The sequence below is a fragment of the Malaya genurostris genome, chromosome 3 (genome assembly GCF_030247185.1).
Source record: "Malaya genurostris strain Urasoe2022 chromosome 3, Malgen_1.1, whole genome shotgun sequence".
Lineage (NCBI taxonomy): Eukaryota > Metazoa > Arthropoda > Insecta > Diptera > Culicidae > Malaya > Malaya genurostris.
Genome location: NC_080572.1, coordinates 248,059,490 through 248,076,072, shown reverse-complemented (window position 1 = coordinate 248,076,072; position 16,583 = coordinate 248,059,490).

Below are 16,583 nucleotides of genomic sequence, written 5' to 3'. Positions count from 1 at the left end.
GAGTCAGGTACATTTAGGAGGCTGACACGGATAGGAATATATCTTGAAGGGTTGATTTCCTGTGACATATGGTTAAAATATACTGTCATGAATTTTGTTTGAGATCGAAGCTCGACTAGTCGTTCGAAATTATTAATTACCATGGGATTCAGCACATCACATCTTATTAGCAGGCGTGATGAAAGCTCCCAAAATCGATCTTTTAATGGAAGAACTCCCGCCAGAACTTCAAGACTCATTGTATGTGTCGAATGCATGCAGCCTAAAGCAATTCGCAAACAACGGTACTGAATTCGCTCAAGTTTGATAATATGAGAATTTGCAGCGGAACGAAAACAAACGCTTCCATATTCCATCACTGAAAGTATCGTTGTCTGATACAATTTTATTAGATCTTGCGGATGAGCACCCCACCAAGACCCTGTTATTGTTCGAAGAAAATTTACTCTTTGTTGGCATTTCGTTATCAGATACCTAATGTGTCCTCCCCACGTGCATTTGGAATCAAACCACACCCCGAGGTATTTGAAAGTCAAAACCTGTTCGATTATTCTTCCCATCATATGAAGCTGAAGTTGCGCGGGATCATGCTTTTTTGAAAAGACGACCAGCTCTGTTTTCTCCGCAGAGAATTCGATACCAAGATGAACAGCCCAAACGGACAATTTATCTAAGGTATCTTGCAATGGTTTTTGCAGATCAATAGCTTTGGATCCAGTAACTGAAACCACGCCATCATCTGCCAATTGTCTTAGTGTACATGGGGTTACTAGACAGCTGTCAATGTCATTCACGTAAAAATTATAGAGGAGCGGACTGAGGCATGAGCCTTGCGGGAGACCCATGTAGCTAATTCTGATTGTTGCCAAATCGCCATGTGAAAAATGCATGCGTTTCTCTGACAAAAGGTTGTGCAAATAATTATTTATAACCGCTGGGAGTCCATGTTGGTGGAGCTTGTCTGAAAGAACATCAATGGAAACTGAATCAAATGCTCCTTTAATGTCTAAAAATACAGATGCCATTTGTTGCTTTTGAGCGAAGGCAATTTGGATGTCAGACGAAAGTAATGCAAGGCAATCATTCGTCCCTTTATTTCTACGGAAGCCAAACTGAGTATCTGACAACAAACCGTTCGTCTCGACCCAAGTGTCGAGACGTCGTAGAATAATTTTTTCGAACAATTTTCTGATGCAGGACAACATCGCAATGGGTCTATATGAGTTGTGATTGGAAGCTGGTTTCCCCGGCTTTTGAATGGCGATAACTTTCACTTGTCTCCAGTCAGGTGGAACAATATTTTGCTCAAGAAACTTGTTGAACAATTCCAACAAACGTCTTTTTGCGAGGTCGGGCAGATTCTTCACCAAGTTGAATTTAATTCTGTCCAATCCAGGAGCGTTATTGTTACAAGACATGAGTGCTATGGAAAATTCCATCATTGAAAAGGGGCTATCAATGGAATCATCATTTGAAGAAGACTCCCTAACAATGCTATGCGTAGGAACGGAATCTGGACAAACTTTCCTCGCAAAATCAAATATCCATCGATTCGAGTACTCCTCACTCTCATTTCCTACGTTACGATTCCTCATTCGTCTGGCCGTATTCCAAAGAGTGCTCATTGAGGTTTCTCTTGACAAACCTTCCACAAAATGTCTCCAATAGCTGCATTTCTTAACCCGAAGTATGTTCTTGTACTTGGTTTCTAAAACCAAGAATTTTTCAAAATTCTGAGGAGTTCCTCCTCCTCGTTTTAAAAACGTCTTGAAAGCATTTTGTTTCGCATGTTTAGCATCTGAGCACTCTTTGTCCCACCAAGGATTTGGAGGTCTTCTGTTAGACGATGGACCAAGAAATCGTTTGGTTTGGGCTTGTTCTGCGGCCTCCAGAATCGAACAAACGAGGAAGTCATATTCTTCAAGTGGGGGAAGCTCTTCCATTGAAGTTAAGACACTTGAAATATTACTTTGGTATTTAATCCAGTCAATATTTTTTGTCAAATCATATGGAATATTAACTGAATTAGCAATGCCTTTGTTACTGCTAATTGAGATGATGATTGGTAAATGATCGCTACCATGTAAATCAGGAAATACTTTCCAGGTGCAATCTAGTCGAATTGAAGTCGAACAAAGAGATAAATCTAATGCACTTGGACGTGCAGGAGGTCTTGGGATCCGTGTCATGCTACCCATATTTAGTACCGTCATGCTAAAATTGTCGCAAATATTATATATTAGAGATGATCTGCTATCATTGTAAACGGAACCCCACATCATTCCGTGCGAATTGAAATCTCCTAAAATCAAACGTGGAGCAGGAAGGGCTTCGACAATTTCATTAAGCTGTCGTTGTCCAACTTGAGCTCTTGGAGGAATATATACCGAAGCAATGCAAATGTCCTTTCCTTTAATGTTTATTTGACAAGCAACAACTTCTATACTAGAAGTCGAAGGAATGTTTAATCTATAAAAGGAATAACATTTCTTAATTCCTAAAAGCACTCCACCATACGGGGAGTCTCTGTCGAGACGTATAATGTTAAAGTCATTAAAATTTAAGGCTATGTTTGATGTAAGCCATGTTTCGCACAAAGCAAATACATCACATTTTTGACTATGCAACAAAACTTTAAATGAATCAAGTTTTGGCATGATGCTTCGACAATTCCACTGCAGGACAGTGATTGAATCTTTTGCGGCGGATGATAAATTATCCATCAAATGATACAAAACCTGAAAGAGCTGGCCATTGAGCTGATAACTGTTTCAAAAAAGTTCTAGCTATTGGAAGGAATGCTGTTATGATGGTCTTTAGAGGTTCAGAAATATTGAATGCAGCGAAAATCCATTCTACAATTTCCGAAAATTTCAGTAATCCTGTTGGTGAATGTGAAATGGAGCCCACTGGATTATTGTCTTTTCTTGAGCTAGTTCCTGGATTGGTTTGTGAATTTGACAAACCAGGAGGCACAGTTTTTGGTTTTAAATTTGGCTTTTTAGCTTTAACACGGGGATCTTTTTTTGAAGGTATAATTTTAGGTGTCTTTTTTGGTATTTTGTGGTTTGTTAATCTCCTCTTAACAGACCCTTGAGGAGTGACAAACGAGGTATCTTCACTATTTCCGTCAGAGTCAGATTCCTCTGGCTCCGCAAGATTTGAAAAACCGTTTTCGGTTTCCAAAGGGGAGACATGTATGACCGTTTTGAGCATTTCTGCATATGTGCGCTTAGACCGTGCTTTTAAAGAAAGCTTCATTTTGTCTTTACGCAGCTTAAATGCAGCGCACACTGAAAGATCATCATGAGGGCTTTCCCCACAATAAACACATTTTTCAACATCTTTATCGCAAAGATTATCCTTATGAGGCCCTTGACATTTGATACATTTGGACTTATTACTACAGTAAGTAGCTGTATGTCCGAATTTTTTACAGTTCGTGCAATTCATAACATGCGGTACGAAAAGCCGAACAGGAAGACGAATTTTATCGATATAGACATGGCTAGGCAATGCAGATCCGGCAAATGTTACGCGAAACGAATCTGAGGGACGATAAGACTTTTTTCCATCGACAATAGATGCTGAGTACAATTGTTTGCACTCGAGTATCTTAACTCCTTCAAGCATGGAGTTTTTAAAACGGCCAACTCCATTTTTAAGTAAATCATCTGCTGTCAGACTTGCTTCAGTCACAACACCGTCAATTTCTACCTCCTTCGATGGAATGTAAACTCGATATTCAATAGCAAATAATTTACAGGTTACAATATCGTTTGCCTGTTTCAAGTCGTTAACTACAACTCGAATTTTATCTCTATTAACCTTACAGATTTCTTTAACTTCAGAGAAATGTGATGTCAAATCCTTTGTAATTTGCATCAAGTTTAAAATCTTTTCTTTTTTTCGAAGATAGACTATCCATGGCCCAGTGGTACCCTGTGGATAATGTTTAGCCCTCGGAGTATTTAAACTTTTACTAGTATCCGGAATCGGATTCGGATGATCTTCCATGAGATCATCCATTACATTAAATTTTTTTTGTAAATTAATAATACCAAAATAAAAACTTATGTTTAGTAAAATTTCAGATATAAGAAATAAAAAATAAATTAAATTAAATCTACCTTGTAGCTGATGTCTCTGTTCCTTTATCGTGAAGAACGACGTGAAGCTCTTCCAACGATTTCCAATTGGCAGTCTTTTGCTGTTTCCAATTGGCAGTCTTCTGTCGTTTACTGCTATCTCAGTTGCTCTGCCGTCGTTGTGAACACCACTGCACTTGCTGTACCTGACCCCAGGTACAGTGCTTTTGCTCTTGGTGGCGATCAAATGCGATGCTTGCAGTGTAGCACCTCGCGATATATGCCGTCTCTTTTGATCCTACGCAGCGTACAAATTCTGGTACCTGGTAGATCAGCACTGGGTTGCTTTAGCACCTCTGTGCCTTTGCACCCCTTCGTCTTCGCACCTTTATGCGATGGCACCTCTGTGACTCGTCACTTCTATGCTCTCGCACCTCTGTGTCTCTACACCTCTGTGCGTATGAACGGGATGGCCTTCGTTGCTAGCTTTCCAGTCGGGAAACGCCCCGAATATTGCGTTTGCTATGGGCAGTTTAACTACCTGAAGCTTAGAATTGTCTCGGTAGCAGCCGTTAACTCACGAGCCAGTACAATCGAAACACAACCTCTTCGCTTGAATGGTTTTTACTGAATGTAACTCTGACTTGTTTTTAGTAAGTTCTCTGAGGGGGAAGGAAACGGTTGCTAGATCAGGAATGAATGAACCTACATAGTTAACAAGTCCTAAAAAGCTGCGTACTTCTTCTTTTGTAGTCGGCAGACGAAAGGTACGGATTGCTATGATTTTATCTCGAGCCGGGGACATGCCATTAACATCGAAGTGATGACCAAGGAACACGCACTTTGCCTGATTCAGAAGGATATCATATTCATTGAGAATATGAAGGACACCTATGAGGGCTTCATCGTGTTCCTGTTCTGTCTTTCCGAATATGATGATGACATCAATGAAATTGATACAAAATCCGCATTTCGAAAGGATTTGTTCTAAAATTTTTTGGAGAATTTCTGGTGCACAAGAAAATTCTGGCCCGCAATCGCTGAGCTACTGGTTGTATAGTCTTGTCTATCGGTATATGGATCGTTACACCACGAATACTTGGAAACCGTTGTACATTTCGATGTACCACACCAACTTGCCAGAGATCTTCGTACCGACTAGGAAGACCGATTCTAAGAACTCCTAGTTGCCTCGCTGTACATAAAAACGAGCAATCGTTTTTAGTTGACGGTTTCCATCACTGATAATAATCTCTGCATCAAACATCAAATCCACTTCGAGACAATCTTGCTGAGCATATGCTTTGAACTTTTTATCCGGTTTTTTTCGGTGGCCAACAACTACTACTCCATTTTGTTCCATATAATGCCATGTTTCGTCGTCGATAATGTTTGACTGCACACCGGAGTCGATCTGCATTTCGATCATTACGTTTCCAACCTTGGCCCAAATCAACTCCTCGGAGTCACTTGTCGACGATACCATTTCGATGCGAAGGATGCATTCCATGTAGTCGATGCGAAGGATGCACTGTATTACGTTGAACGTTTTTACGACCGGTAGATGATCCAGCAAAAGCTTGAGCATGTGTGCGCTTTGGAAAACGTTGGGCTCGTGTCGCTACACGAGTGAAACAGGCTCGTCGAAAATGCCCTTTTTCACCGCAGTTTGAGCATGTAGGTTTTCCGAGGCACCCAAAACCGGTGTTGTATTTTGACCGCTCATTTGTTGACTTGCTGATTTGGTCGTTTCGTATATATTAACTTGTCGAATTACTTCTTCAACGGTTAGATCCTTATCTTGAAGAAGTTTTTCTCTTAGATGCCCCGGTACAAATTGTAAAATTTTCTCGATGACGGCTATATCCCAGCTTTGCGTCGCTGACTTGCCAAAATCACACTTTTTAGCATGCATTTGGGTTCTCATGAGGAACTTTCCCAAAGATTCATCTGGCTCCGGCTTCATATTCCAAAATAAGAATCGCTCATGAGCTTCGTGTCGTTGAGGAGCAAAGAAATCATCTAGTTTTCCTATTGCGACGTCATATGGAATACCGAAAAATACCTCTTGTAACTCAAACCCTCCATTCGCTAGCAATGAATCCTTCTTCTCAGATATCTTGTTTATCTTTCCAGCTCTGAGGCAAATTTCGAAACCTCGTTTCCATGTTTGCCACTTGCTGCGCCGTTCTGACATCCAGAAAATGCTTTGCTCGTATCCATTCCTTAAATTGTATTAATGAATATACCTTCGAAATCTCTTTTGTCTCATGAATGTTCGCTATCACCGTTTTAGCAGTCTACATCGTCGTAAGGTAGTTTTGAAAGAAAATTCATTGAATTATATGAAAAACAGTGCTTACGGTGCATATTGCCAGAAATGGTGTAGCAGGAGGAAGATTAGGCATCGAAATCCGCAAAATGGAATTAAAATCAAACAGTTGAATAGGCAGCAAGTTCTATTTCTCTTTTCGGAATATAAGTTTGCAGTGTGATGCCAAATCGCATAGTAATGAAGATTATTCCAGATAATCTTCATTACCAGAATAACGGGTAATGTGAAGAGTGCAAATTTTAAAAATACATGTGTGTCTAAGCAACTATAGAATAATGAATTATTTGAGGAGTAAGCACTTGATGAGTATTCAGATCTCAGGAAGTAGCAAACAGTTGTCGTCGACATAGAACACATTGTAAACAATTTCCATAACCACTATATTACATCACCAATATGATAAATAAGACTTTCCATTAGATTTGAAAGTAAAGTGAAATGCAATACAAGGATTTGATGTTGGTTTATCAATTCGTCACTAAAACTGCAGGCCCATAATTTCCTTCAAACAGGATGAGCTTAGTCAATCTGTGACGATTTGTTGCTTTAAAAGGAATCATTGTTTTGGCATATTCATTTATGCGAATATCAAAAAAAAAAAGTTATGATTTTTGATGTGGAACACATCTTTATTTTCTATATAGGGATGCAAATCAGAAACTCAAGGAAAAATACACGTTGAAATGTGGTCAGGTTTTAAACACTTACAGCTCAGTATATTTTGTATCAGTTATTAATATTTTTTTCATTATTTGATTGAATTTCCAGGCAATGATAGAGCCGATATTTTAGCCAAACGTGGTGCTATTGAGGGTGAAATTTATGAGAGACCGATTGCTTTCAACGAATTCTATAGCGCGTCTCGCCAAAGAACAGTTGCCAGCTGGCAAGGTTCTTGGGATAAAGATGATCTGGGTCGGTGGATGCACTCAATTATTCCGAAAATATCGACAAATGCATGGTTCAGGGGACTGGATGTGAGTAGAGATTTCATTCGTGTGATGTCCAGACTCATGTCCAATCACCACACGTTAGATGCACATCTTCTTCGAATTGGACTTTCCGAGACTGATCATTGTGCTTGTGGCGAAGGTTTTCGCGATATTGAACATGTTGTTTGGACATGCGTAGTATCGTGATGTCGGATCTCAACTAATAAATTCCTTGCGTACCCAAGGTAGACTATCCAATGTCCCAGTTCGCGACACTCTTGCTTGTCGTGACGTTCCTTACATGAAACTTCCTTATTATTTCATTAAGTCCATTGGAGTTCCAATTCAAATTTCATTTTATGTTAGACTGTTTTCTCTTCCATGAGATCAACCAATAGCCAGCTATCTTATATTAAATAAAATGATGAACTAATACAAACAAACCTGAAATAGTTATAAGATCATGTACAAAATAAATGTATTTCATTTAATATAATTTATATTAGCAAATCGCTTAACTAATGAATACCAACATACTAATATGATATTCGAAATGTATTAGGTTTAAAGTACTATGTATTGTGGATGCCACGGCGAAGAGAAACTTATGTATATTGCCTATGAAATAAACGCATTTATGAAAAAAAATCTTTGATTGGAAATATTTCTAGGATTCGATTTGAATGTATCAAGCCACGTATTTTCAATTATAAATGATTGAAATTTTGATTAGTAACAGCAGTGTTCTATTTTGTCTGCTAAAATTCTCCGGCATATCGGATTTCCCTGCCATAGACGACGGTTATGAAGGAGTAAGTGATTGGACAATCTATGCAAAAGCGAAGCTGTTGGAAGCACGCGAATCTATGAATAGAAGCGAAATTATAGCTAACGTTTCAGTCCTACGCGTAGCATACCAAAAGAAGGTTGTTGCTGGACAGCAAGACAAAAAGTGCCATAAAACGATTTGAAGCTTTAATTGGATTCTCTGATCTTGTGTCATGCAAACTCGGATGAAATTCCATGTTATGTCGTTTCTCCTGAGAAATTGACAACTACCCCAGGGTAAATTTTGAGTGCTTAAGATTAATTTCTAATGTATATAAGATGAACTCGATTGATAATGAGAAAAAGTTAATCGCTTCAACCGAAACCGCAGAATGGTAGAGAAACTTAACGCATTAAAAAAAACTGATTGCATTCAAAACTTGAACACAAGCTTGGCGAAGAGAAGCTTAAATATCAAAATCGTATCGCAAGTATGTACAAAGATATAATTGCATACATTTGGAATATTGGAGTAATTTCGTCTGCTTTAAAACAAACAATGTTCGGTGTTGGTTCCTAATCAAGATAAATCTAGGCAGACTCTCGTGCAATAGCGGATTCAAAAGTGTGACGATTGATTGAACTGTTTGATTGAAGATCATTCGAAATTTTGGTTGTCTTGTTCCACATCAATGGCTCGAACAACCCCATGGGGCTAATCCTTGTAGTTTTTCGATGAGCTTGGGAACAGGATCTGCAATAGTGCAGCTACGATTATGTCGGAACATGGTATGGAATTCATTTTTAATCAATGCTGCAGTACTAGCCACGAGAGTTTGGTAATGCTTCATAACGTTAAAATTATAAACATTTTCTGCAATCGCCTACGATATAATTAACGATTCAAAAAACTAAAAAAACAAAGCCGAAAGTCATTTCGCCGAAAGGGTCATGTTACCGAATTCCTGCAATTGTCTTAATATTATAATTGGAATTGATTTAAAATAAACACAAATGAATGATAATACGTTAACGCCCGTTGTTTTGACCTACAATTGTACTTCTTGAATAATGATTGATTCCTGTACTCTGGAATAAAGATTGATTCATGAACCTCAGGACGGAGTTCCCAAGGAAACTTGTTGACTATTAGTCACTAAGTATCGAAGCAATTGCATAGGTGTATCTACCAAGCAAATGTATGCGGTATTTTCCGTTTACTAAGTGAAAAAATATCTAATGCGGCTTCTCCACATCGATTTACCCAGTGAACGACCAAAATGGTTAAAGCCGGGGTAAAATAAATGATATAAAAAAAACATCGATTTGATTCGTGTGCTGTCCGACATCGCTCCCGCTCCCCCCTAACTAAAGCAAAGAAACCTAGCTTTGAGCAGACCTGGCAAACGAGGCGGTTACAGGTTTGTATGCAAGAGGCCACCGTTTCCGACGGCGGGTCGGCGGCCAACTCAGCCGGCGTCACCTCGGCCCTTTCGGCGAAATGACCTATTCGACGAAACGACTTTCGGCGAAATGGCTTTCGGCGAAATGACCCGCTCCCATTTCGTCCATCATCAAACATCCGAGAATCAATTTACCCTGGATAGCATACACATTATTTTTACATGTTAGAAGATGTAATATTTTGTCATCACCGAAGAAATTACGGTATGCTTGAAGTTACGTCAAGCGTAAATTTCATTTTTTTTTCTAAGAGTGTACTCTTCCGCCTTCGCTTTGATGGCAGTAATCTATTCTGCGGCTATTCCGATGCTTGGGTACCAACGAATGATTGTTCTTTCATGGGGCAATGTGTTATTAAAAGTTTTTCGTACAAAACGATAGGCGCTAGGAGAATAGAAATGAAGTGTAGTAGCGAAACTACGTATTTTATCACTGTGCGGTTGCCGTGCTCTTCGGTACTTTAATTGATTAAATAAATCATAGTTTGCCGATTTTTTCTGAACAATGGTTAGTTAAGATATAAACATATTCGATGATTCATAGGGATCGAGTTATTTTACCCTAAGTAGTGACGTAGAGCTAGAGTAGAGCTCTCTTCTGACAAAAGTTGCTTCGTCTGGAGTTTATGATAAAGTTCTTCCATGTTTCGTACCTGGTCATGTATTCGTTTATTTTGTGTCCTAAGTCTTCTTACAGATTTCTGAATAGAGGTCATTCGGGCACGCAATTTCGGAACGAATTGCATCACATTTTCGGGAGTTAAATTTTCTTCAATCATATCTCCAGTATAACGGATTGTGCTTATTAATAAATGATAATGCAAACTTCTTCGTTACAGAAACAGGAATTGAATTATGTTACCTATTTCGAATGATGCGATCGGAAACCAGACCGTCGGATGCACTTTCAAATTTTTCGCTCAACGAAGACGTAACATCGTTACTTTCGGGATGTCCTGGTAGCAAAGATCTCGAAATATTGATTGCTTCGGATATAAGAGACTCGTTTTCGACTTCAAAAATAGTCGGAATGGCATCCAAATTGAGTCCGTCGACGGTTCTGTGCATTCGGTCCCGTGGTGAAACATACTTCTTCGTTGTTTTCGTCTTTGCGGAAAAGATGATGGTCACATAAAACATGGCGCCCAAGCAGGAGACTGGACTAGATACATAAAGAATCATTAGTTAGATGTTTATTTTTTATCTGTGGACCCCTTCCGAAACAAAATCGGGCCTGGACGTAGTCCTACGTCAAAACTAGTCTTGAGTTTACCAAACTGAAGATACGTACCAAGTTTTATCCCAATTCGGATCAAGTCGATTCTGATTGGGTCACTTTCACTGGAATATCTCAAAGGTCCCACGATTTTAGTCACCCAATTTTACATTCGAACGAAAATTTCCGATCTGTCAACGTTGTTTTTAATTCACGGCAACAACGATGTTCTTCAAAGCTGTTCCGGTGTTGTAAAGATTGACATTGAATGCTAGGTTATCGTAGTAAAGAATCGAAGCTTGTTGTTTTTATACAGGTAGTATGACCTTTGACACCATATGCCATAAGAACTCAAGACCTTTTCGGCTAATTAGAAGCAAACGATCGTAAGACTACTGCCCCGATCAGATGTTCGGCAGTAAACGACAACTTAATGGATATCCTTGATCAGGCGGTATGTTTATTCCGTCGCCGCATTAGAAACTTCGAATCGGTAATCGAAAGAATCTCTATTAGTGAAGAAGTTTATAACAATCATGTAATATTCATCAATACGGTCAAGTGAATATGAACTTTATTAAACGTTTCTTCGGTGACGCAAAAAAAACGGCTAGATTCAGTTTCCAATTGCAACAAAGTTCAGCTACCCGTATTTGATATCCGTTTATGATTGACGTTTTGGGCCGATCGGTTTCCGCCACGAAACGTAATCCCTTTGATTCCGTCCAACGCACGTATGGCGGAGGATAAATCGACCTTTGCGTCCAAACGAACGCACTCCATATGCCAAAGCCGGAGCCTAGAATTTCTGTAATTTAATTCGCCTCACCTGTTGATGGCCGTAAACTGTCAGTGGTTGAATGCAGATATCTACCGGTTGAATGCCGCCCCGTCACTTCAAGAACGTGCGGTGAACCACGTAAATTGAAGTGCATTGCAACGCAGCAATGTAGCAAATCACAGCCAGCAGCAACAAAAAAAAACGACTGGTAATTAAGGTGCACTTTATGTGCGGCACTGCGACGACGGCCTGGTGCAATATGCGGGACTCCTCTTGCTACTGTCAGTCGATACCCCCTCCTCCCCCGGAGGGTAAGCGGAAAGCTACGCGGTGTTGGGCGAACGGTCGGATTTCAATACGCGCTGGAAATAATATGCAGCCGAAAAAAAACTGCTACACACTACTGCTATCACGTACTGCGGCCGGCTCACGTCTTGTTTAAATTTTTCACTTTCGAAATCGATTCTTGCGGGCCGCGCCTAGCAACAAGACAGCTTAAATTGACCAGAACTTTTTTTTTTATTTATTTATTCTGTCTTGCTTGGTAATCGAAATACCCTACATATTTAACGGGTACTGAATGGAAATTACTTGTTCGCGGTTTATTTTCTACGAAACCTGTGGCATTTTGTTTGTCAAGGTTAATATTTACAAACAGCAGCATAGGAGGTGTAATATTTTTTTTTGTGATTTTGCCATCGAATTAAAACATCGAAGGAATAGCCACGCTGAAAGCAATTAACTCGACGGTTTTGGTCTACTTCCGTTACGTAGACGACTTTGTTGAGCATTGATTGCTTTTTACGCACGAAAATGTGGATTCAAGTTTCAACACATTCTGCGTTCGCCCCGAAAAAGGTAATGTCAGGCAAGCTTAACATTCTTATTAATTATAAATTTCATCACAGCCCCTCCGACTAATGATACACACACATGCGGGTAAAGGCACACATTTTGCAAATTACCGCAATGATTTAGTTTTTTTTTCCTAATATGCTCTCTTGAAGCCTGCCACCGTGGCTCCGGCGTCGGTGGCGGTGGCGACGGTGGTATTTGGTCAATCGGTAATGGCCCTAGAGTTTGATTTATTAGCCGAATCTGATCCCAATTAGATTGTTCATATATTTACGCTTAGTTTGGTAGCAGCACGTCTACTCGCACTCTAAGGGTATTATTAGCGTAAGGGGATAGGGGGTTCCTTCATCCCTCCGACCGACCCTTTAACTACTTGTGGTAAATTGGTCGGATTGAAATACCACCCATTACTGCACCTACATCAATGGGTTCAACATCGATATATTAGCGATGGACTAGCAACCGGGAGGCCTGCTCCTCAGCAGCCGATCGGTGATCGAGTCTATTGAGCCATTATAGGCATTTCAAACAGCAAGTGCCTGCCTACCCGGTGTCGGCTGGGGCCAAAGCTGCAACATTGTAGTGCACTCGTGCAAACGATTGCGTTTTTTTTTCCTTTTCATGCTTTGAGACTAGAAAAATAGCGAAAGACTTGAAAGCTCCATCCGCTGGGTAATGATTTACGAAAGAGATTCGTTTCCCGGTTATGGCCTAAGCCGCTTCACTACACAGTCATGCCTTTTATCGCGTATTAGGTTTTTTTTTGCTGCTGGTTTCCAAGTTTATAGTTTTTTAAACAAATTTTTTTAGTTGCTTTTTTATTTTCAAGAAACCTTTCGTTCGCTTTAAATAAGACTGGAATGTTTGTGTTTCCTGACTGTAAATATTAAATTATCACTGGAACAGAGCCTAGTGGATCATCAAAAGGTGAAATAATTAAGTGCCCACAAGTTCCTATCTCATACCTCTCCGTGAATCTATTTTGACATAGACGGCGTCGGCTGGATGCTATAGCTTTCTGCGTTAGTAACAGAATCTCTGATTTGAATAGCAAAAACCTGTTTTAATCCACCTAGTGGTGTAATGATGCCATCTTACTTATATTTTCAAGGTCATATTACTTATATTTTCAAAAATATCACTAGAAGTTTCCGCCAACAAAATTTTAAACTTTGGGGAGTGTATCGAAAATAAGCTATCCACAAATTTTTCTTCCAAATTATGATAAAAAACGATATTTTATTCAAACTAAAAATTAATCCTTTATTGTACGAGATTAAACTTGGGCATAATGAAAACCGGATGAAATTTAAGCTATTCCTTCACGAATTTCCGAACTTTTGATCTTGAACTTTTGATTTTCTTGAACTCCTGCATGTTCCCAGCTGCCTTACCAGTCTTCTTGAAGACCCTCTTCACGAATGCCCAGTAACGTTCGATGGGTCGAAGCTGAGAGCAATTTGGTGGATAGATATTTTTCTCAACGAATTTTATACCCTTTTCCGCAAGCCAATTCATAGTGGTTTTGGCATAGTGAGCCGATGCTAAATCCGGCCAAAACAGTGGAGGTGTACTATGCTTCTTATATAAAGACAGCAATCTCTTCTGGAGACACTCAGATCGATAGATTTTAACGCCGGTAGGGTAAAAAATGGTTGACTTCAAACCACAGGAACATAGTATTGTTGACCTGCAAGAACTGCATTTTTGTAAGTCCCAGAAAGTTGAGTTTGAGATGACACTAAATCTCGACGTTTCATGCAGTTCTAAGAGTTTCGGCATCAGAAAAAATTTTCGATTTTGGAAATTTCATGTACTCCACTATGGTGCTTTTTCAAGATCGAAAATTTTCAAACCTTAACCGCCGGGCAGCACCCCTTACGCATGTCCGATTTAGCTCAATTTTTTCTTGAGGACATTTTTCGAGGTGGTTAAACTTTAGAGCACTAGCTCTTTACGAAATTAGAGGTGATCCCAAAATATTGGCACCCTTTTATATATAAGAGCGGTAAAAATCAACGTGTTTTGTCGGCTACGTCACTTATACAATCATATCTCCGGAACCAAAAGTCACAGCCGTTTGATCTTTGAACTTGATCACTGGCCCGACAGTTGCTTTCAAACGAGCTCAAGTTCGATAAAATCGATTCAGCCATCTCTGAGAAAATTGAGCGCGTAAAAATACTACGCTTTTTGTCGGTTACGTCACTTATGCAATCATATCTCCGAAACCAAAAGTCACAGCCATTTGATCTTTGAACTTGATCAATATCCCGACAGTAGCTTTCAAACGAGCTGAAGTTTGTTAAAATCGGTTCAGCCTTTTCTGAGAAATTGAGCGCGTTCAAATATCTTCGAAAAGTGCACACACATACACACACAGACATTTTCCGATCTCGTCGAACTGAGCCGAATGGTATATAACACTATGGTTCTCCGAGGCTCCGTTCGAAAGTCGGGTTTTCCAGCAATTCTAATACCTTTCTATAGAGAAAGACAAAATCAGATTCGCCATCTCTAAAAGAAAGTAAATAATTTTAAATTCACTTTTTACACTTATAATCCTGTAAGTCCTGAACCGGAAGTTGGATTTTAAGACATTGCTTTTGAATCTAATTCAATGAAAATCAATTCAGCCATCTTCGAGAAAAATTAGTGCACTATTTTTGGCGCATAACTTCATAACTCCAGAACCGGAAGTCGGATTCGAACAAAATTCAGGAATTTTGTATAGAATTATTAGACAGCCATGTTCGAGAAAATTAGGTGCACAAAAACATTACATACATATACAGACATTTTACGTAATCGGTTTTCACATAATGGTGATAACATTCCCATATGAGAAAATTAAAAAAACGGATGGTTTCTAGAAAACAATGAGAACAGTATTTCCGAAAATATTTAAAGTACGACTTTGAAAATTTGAAATTATGTTCTCAGACACCATCGATTAAAACAATAAATGAAAAATCACCTTTTCATTTTCCCTTAATGAATAAAGTCTTACACTTTTTTTATTTAAAAGATATTTTATTCAGGCCTATTTGCGTACAAGCTTTACGTGGCCGATTTAGCTGAGTTTTTAGATAATTTTTTTTTGTATTGTATCTCGTTGTCACCCTTTTTCTAGGGGGAGAGGAGCTTCCATTCTCCTCCTGCGAGGATTGAGGGGCATTTTCTTCGTGGTTCGTCTCGTCATCCATTGCCGTGGTATTGTTGTTGATTTCGTTGCTAGTTGCTGTAGATGCGTCTTGTTGTACATTGTTTGCAGTTGCTGGTTGGTTGGATGGTAAGTTGTTAACTGCACCTGGTGTACTTTGTTCTATAGGGAATACGTTGGATGGTTTCGTTGAAGGGGATGCTTCACTGTTGTTGGTGACTGTCACAGGTGTACTGGGGGTTGCTTGGGGTTGGTGTGAAGGAAGCACCGTTGTCCTTTGGTATAGTTGTCTCCTTGTCTTGTTTATCACATGGCTTACCGTAGTGAACAGCTTTTTGGAAATATTGACATGTGGCCATCTGATTGTCATAGGTAACAAGTGATTTGCGCGGGATTCTTGTATCCTGACCGAATGTCACATAAGAAGGTATAGGCCTCTTCAAGCGCATGCGTAACAAACGTACGCCATTTAGAATTCCGGGGAAAAAATTCTTCCACTTTTCTTTTTCGATAGAGAGAATCTCTCTATATTGGGACATATTCTTGCGAATATAAGGATCGATGACGTTTGAGGGAAGATCATGCACACGCACTTCTATAGCACTGTCTTCCATATATACTGGAATGTTGTACTTGATATTTTCATGCTCCACATAGTGCACATTATTATTGTCTTTAGCGAATTGAATTGCATCCAACAAGATGCATTTGCTCCTTAAGCAAACCTTCAAGTTCTCGTATCGAAGGTCGAATTTTGCACTGTCTGTAGTCAACAACAATTGTATTCTTTCGTGTCGGCGGTAGCTTTTGTTCGTTTTTTTTTTCAATAGTATAATATATATTTTTAGGCACACTGCTTAAGCTCTAAGATGCCAAGGGTATTTCCTAATCTTAATTAACGACTAACTTAAAACTAGAATAGTATAATTAGATTATGTCGTCTAGAATTTTTGAAAAAAGCTTTTAGCTGGCGTTCGGCAGG